At 42.2% G+C, this 5329-nt stretch overlaps 1 protein-coding gene across 2 annotated transcripts in view; it reads left to right on the top strand.

The window, feature by feature from the left end:
* The first annotated feature begins 570 nt into the window (after positions 1-570).
* fbxo41 (F-box protein 41) overlaps positions 571-5329 on the top strand; it is a 41822-nt gene continuing 37063 nt past the window's right edge. For both annotated transcript variants that reach the window (XM_031871387.1, XM_031871386.1), the window contains exon 1: positions 571-677. The gene's annotated coding sequence lies outside the window, so the exon portion shown is untranslated. The remainder of the gene's footprint in view (positions 678-5329) is intronic.

Raw genomic sequence — 5329 nt, 5'->3', positions numbered from 1 at the left:
TTTTCAAGGACCCACAAAGAAATAAACAGCACGCAGCTGACACCATATCTGTGTGTTTTGCAGTTCTAATGAGCACAATGTTAGTTGGAAAAGTGACTGGAAAATAGATTTAATTTACGATAAAAGTTATTTATCTACAGCCGGTGACTGAAACATCTGTTAAATTATGTTGAATAAATAAAATAATACTTTTACATTTTAAATTGATGTACTCAATTCTTCTAGCATTTGTCTTTGTTTGGATGATTGACAGGATGATAAACAGGAAAAGCCATGACACATGGATGATGTTTCCCAATCCCTCCCCCCTTTACTTGATGTCTATTGATCACAAAGCATCAGCTGGCAGGACCAAATTGTTTTAACAGCTTGCAATTCTGAGCTAGATGCTGTTTGCCTGTCTGTCCCCTGTCTCAACAACCTCACAGGTACAGTACAGTATCCTCTCCTTAATCAGATGATGGGAGGGATGTTTTCTTTTTTTTTCTATGATTCATCTGTTCATGCATTCTCTCTCTCTCTCTCTGTCTCTCTCTCTCTCTCTCTCCCTCCTCCTCCCTGGTCGTCCTCTGCGGGCCTGCTGCTCTCTGCTGCAGAGAGGGGCTGCGTGACGTCAGTGAAGGCTCGAGCGGTTCCTTGGTCGAAGTGGAAAGAAAAAATGGGGAGAAGATTGCGAGGTGAGTGAGACGCACATTTATGTCATTTTCGTAACCCCCTCTTCCGATCGCAATTTCGTCGGCGTGTGTTTTGTGTGTATGTTTTCAATTATCGCTTCATTGACTCCGCTGCTCCTGTGCAACACATTTACGCAACGAGTGCAGTCCAGCGATTGAGCCAGTGCTGCTGAGAAAACAGGAGATCGGGTACATGCCAGGCTGTCGCCCCTTTCCCCCGAGAGAGCACCGCTGTTGCCATTAGCCAGACTCCAGGCCTGTTTGTGCGTTTAAGTCACTACGGTGGCGTTCATTGCTGCATGATGACAGCCGGTGATGCCGCTCGTCCACACCCACATTGCTGCTTGTGATTGATCCATGTGCAGTGCAGATATGGATCAATGTGTTGTTTGTGTGTTGTTTTTAGCGCTGAATGAGCCAGTGTTTACTGTCACGTCGTTTAAAGCAGGTGTCAATCGGGAGCCTGAACCGACTGGGGACTTTGACCGGCCTGTTTGGCCTGGATGTGTGGGGTTTGTACCAGCCGTTGCTGTATTTAGAAATATTACAATGAGCTCTATTACAAGTTAAATATGTCTGCTTATGTAGTGCGCACACAGCTCTAACCTGTTCTTTTTTAGTGTATGGATGCGGCATTATTTCCATAAACAATGTTAGCATAAAACACACGAATATATGATCTTCTTCATGTTCATGCAAATTTGAGGTATTTAATTAATATTCATCTGAGCACACTTGGATTCAAGAGTCGAATGAAATCATGACTCAGCCATATTTAGACTCCAATAATAATATTCCCACGGGGTGCCTCAAACTCTCGTGAGCAGCACACATGCTTAAGTGATTGCTGGAGTTAGGGAAACTGTCATGTGACTACAGTGCACGAGAAACCTCGCTCAGAGTCATGCTGCTGTGTTTGTAGCAATAAGATGTGACGGGAAGTTGGAGTAGTCGAGGGTAAAAGCAGATAAAAAAACAAACATGTTTGGTGAGATTTTGTGTAGAGTGAGTAGGATTGACCTGTCTAAAGCTGTGTTGTGTATCTGCACTGCAGCAGTATACAACATGCACACAGTGATGTACCCCATGGCTTCTTTATTCACTTGTCCAAGACAGATTCTGTGACAGCATACCTGCAGTTTTGAGCAGCCATGCAAATGTCACTGCAGACAGATGGTGTCCTAATGATCACATTTGAAGCAGACTGTGGAATGTTTTACCATTTATTGTGCAGTACTTGGCATTGAATATTCATAGTGGTGTGTTTGTGAGGTTATGTTCCTTTGTGTATATGTGTTTTTCATTCAGTATGCATATGTGCACAGCTCACTACCCACGATTCCACAGCAGAAAGAAATCCTCAGTTGTTAGAAAACTTACAAACTTGTGTTAACGATATTGTGTTTGTGCTGTCTTTAGGACAGCGAACAAATGGTTAGTTTCATTTAATAAAAAATACATATATTTGAATATGAAACAGAGAAAAGCAGCAAATTCTCATAGTAGAGAACCAGATACGGTATGGTGAGTTTTTCCTTGAAATTGTAGTCTTTCTGTTGATCCATTTATAGTTTCAGCTCTAAAGAAAAATATAGAATATCACCACCTTATCCTTCAAAACAAAAGCAATCTCTCCTCTGACAAATGAAGACTTGTTCTCAGTTTTATGTCTAGTTTTAAAGTTATTTCATTTTTATCCAATTTCATGCCCTAAGTGTCCATTCTCTTGTGATCAGACAGTTCTTCCCTTGAGCTAATCATTCAATTTAAGACTCACTACTCAGTATTCACTATAATATTATAACAAGACATGTGTTTGTACCCATGCACAGCTGGCTCAGGCATCTTCCGGGCCGCTCTGTTATTGTTGCAGCTGCCTGTAAAATGCTGTTCATCCAACCATCACTTAGAGATCAAGGATCAGGCTCATGATTCTGGCCTTGGGGCATTGAAACTTTTCTGACAGCTTGTGACGGCCGAAGACTGATTGTGGGAAAAATACTGACACAAATGTGTAAATTGCCCCCGTGCAATATTTACTAACTCTACTTTATTGTAACACCTTTCAATAGTTACATATTCTTTATGATTGACATGCTATCAAATTGCATTAAATGCTCTCTCATTTGAAGTGTCTCGTCCTTGTGAGACAGATGTAGGCCCATGTTGAAATAGGAAATATTTAATCTGCACTGACTCTCTCACTCCTCTACCAGCAACTTGAATATCATGCCAACACAGGCTCAGGATTAATGAGTCCAAGGGGATCTAATAGACAGACCAAATGTAGCCACAAATCATGGAGGCCATTTTCTGCATATTTTTCCACAAATGTCCTCTACAGAAGCTACATCCCCAGTCTTGTTTTGGCTAGCACAGGGGGCTTACCGTTCATACAGAAGAGGCTTGCTTGTGTTCTTTTAAGAGGATATGAGATACTGAGTATCTTATCCAGCTCTCAATAAGAAGTATCCTATCCAGCTCTGACTGGATACGATTTTGTAGCACTCCTCGATGGAGGTGACTAATGTGGAAGCATATGTGTGAGAGGGCTACCTGCATAGCCAGCAGTGGCTGTGATTAATGCCACTAAACGCTTGGTAAATACTCTGTATGACTTATTAATGGATCGTATTACCTGTTGACAAAACTGCAAGATCAATTCTGTTTTTAATATCCCTTCATTAACATCTAATCTCAATCCTTGTCTGTGGAAATAAGCAAGCTGAATACAAACAGAGCTACCTGAACCGCATACTGTAACTGTTCATGCTTGCTGGCATACATAGTGATCACAGAATAAACCAGTGCTGTTAGTGGGTTTAACAACATCCTGCTGGCATGCATTGTTGATGTATGTATACTGGAGGATAATTGTTTCTGCCTGGATCGATTGCAGACAGCGGTGAGCCGGGGAATGAGTCTGTCCATCTCTGTCCGAGACTCGTGCTGATCTGAGCTCCCATAACGATGCTCATTCGGTGTCACTGCGGCTGTGCTTTGCTTTTGTGTTCAGTCTCATGTGGCAACTGAATGTTTATACTGCTTCAATCTTCCAGTATCTCTTGCGTATCGATGAAGTAATGGCTAAATGACAGACGGCTGCTAAACATTAGTCATCAATAACTTTCATTAACAGTTACGTTGTTTTCTTCTGGGAACCACATTGGAAATAGTGTGTGCGTGTGCGTGCGTGTGTGTGTGTGTGTGTGTGGGAGTGGGGTTATACTGTGGGAGGTCAGACAATTAATAATCATAAAATTAGTTTTACACTTTGAATAGAGGGAGTACTGGCTCCTGTTACAGAGCGAGCCTGTTACTTTAAACTTGCAATAACTGTTTTTATTTGTCCAATTTAACTTAAGTTATGGTGAACTTGTTAACAACTAGTCGCTTGCTACACATACAGTTGTTACAGAGCAACATTATCATTCACCTGCACCCGTTTTTTGTCCTCCTGATGAATATAAATCAGCCCTGTGATAGCCTGGTGACCTGTCCAGGTTGTACCCTGCCTTCACCCCCCCCTCAAAACAGTGAAGCTGTGGGCCAAACAGCTAAACAATATGTAGGAACTAGATATAAAGCTCCGTAAAGCAGAGGGGTTCTGCAGATTCAGTTGATCATTTTCTGTCGGTTCATCACTACGAGCGACCCCGGTCACATTGTCTTCATACCATCATTTGATACATTTATTATTATGAAAATTGTCAATGCTGCTTTAGGTTACTTTGCTTTTCATTGGCTTCGAAGGGTTTAGGTCTGGCATTGTGGGTTACCATGTAGACACAAACTCCTTCATGTTGCTATAGGCTAGCGAGTTTCAACCTTTTTCAACTCATCTTTCTACATTGAGTTTGTCCCTAATTATGTTAAGCTAAGTTACAGTGCTGCCAAATTGCCAGTAACGTTATGCAACTAACTAGGCTCTCTGTTTAAAAAAACAATGTATGCTGAGTCCTTTTCAACATTAGGTTTGCGCTTTGCTGTCAGGTGAGGAGCCCCAGGTTGTGAGATTGTCCTGTCATGGGAGTCCCATGGCTTTTTGCCAGACTAACACACTATGACATGCGCATGTAGGAGCCTAGAAGGCATCTGGAGCTTTCACTAAACCTCTCATTCGGCGTCTAAAGGAGTCTATATATTGCAATGCAGCCTATTCCAGGGAACATGCCAAAGCTTTGGTCGGTTCTCCTCCATGTCAGCTGTTGTCACAACGCTTGCAGTCTTTGGTGCATATTTTACATTGATGCTTTCATACTGTATGCTGTGCAGAGGGCTGTATGTACTTGTACCATTTTTATCATGGCTTTGACTGTGAAAATAATAATGTGAGAGTGGGAGGAGCACATTATACACATGACAAATACCAGTTCCATTGTTGAAGTGTAGGCGGATGCTCGTGTCACACCTCTCATACAGTCTTGGCACCTCCAGTGTTGTGTACAGTATAGCTTACTGCTAACTGCTAGTTTGAGTTCAGGGCCGCAGCATCTCTGGGTGAAGCTTTGCAGAGGAGTGGCATGACTGCTATGATACACCTTGACTCACTCAGCTCTCCACACCTCCAAGCAAAACAAATCTTTATCATAAATCACTGGCACACAGGAGAGAGAGAGAGAGAGAGAGAGAGAGAGAGAGAGAGAGAGAGAGAG

This window comes from Anarrhichthys ocellatus, unplaced genomic scaffold, assembly GCF_004355925.1.
Source record: "Anarrhichthys ocellatus isolate YVR2014 unplaced genomic scaffold, GSC_Weel_1.0 scaffold58, whole genome shotgun sequence".
In the NCBI taxonomy this organism is placed as follows: domain Eukaryota; kingdom Metazoa; phylum Chordata; class Actinopteri; order Perciformes; family Anarhichadidae; genus Anarrhichthys; species Anarrhichthys ocellatus.
This window is presented reverse-complemented; position numbering and strand designations above follow the sequence as displayed.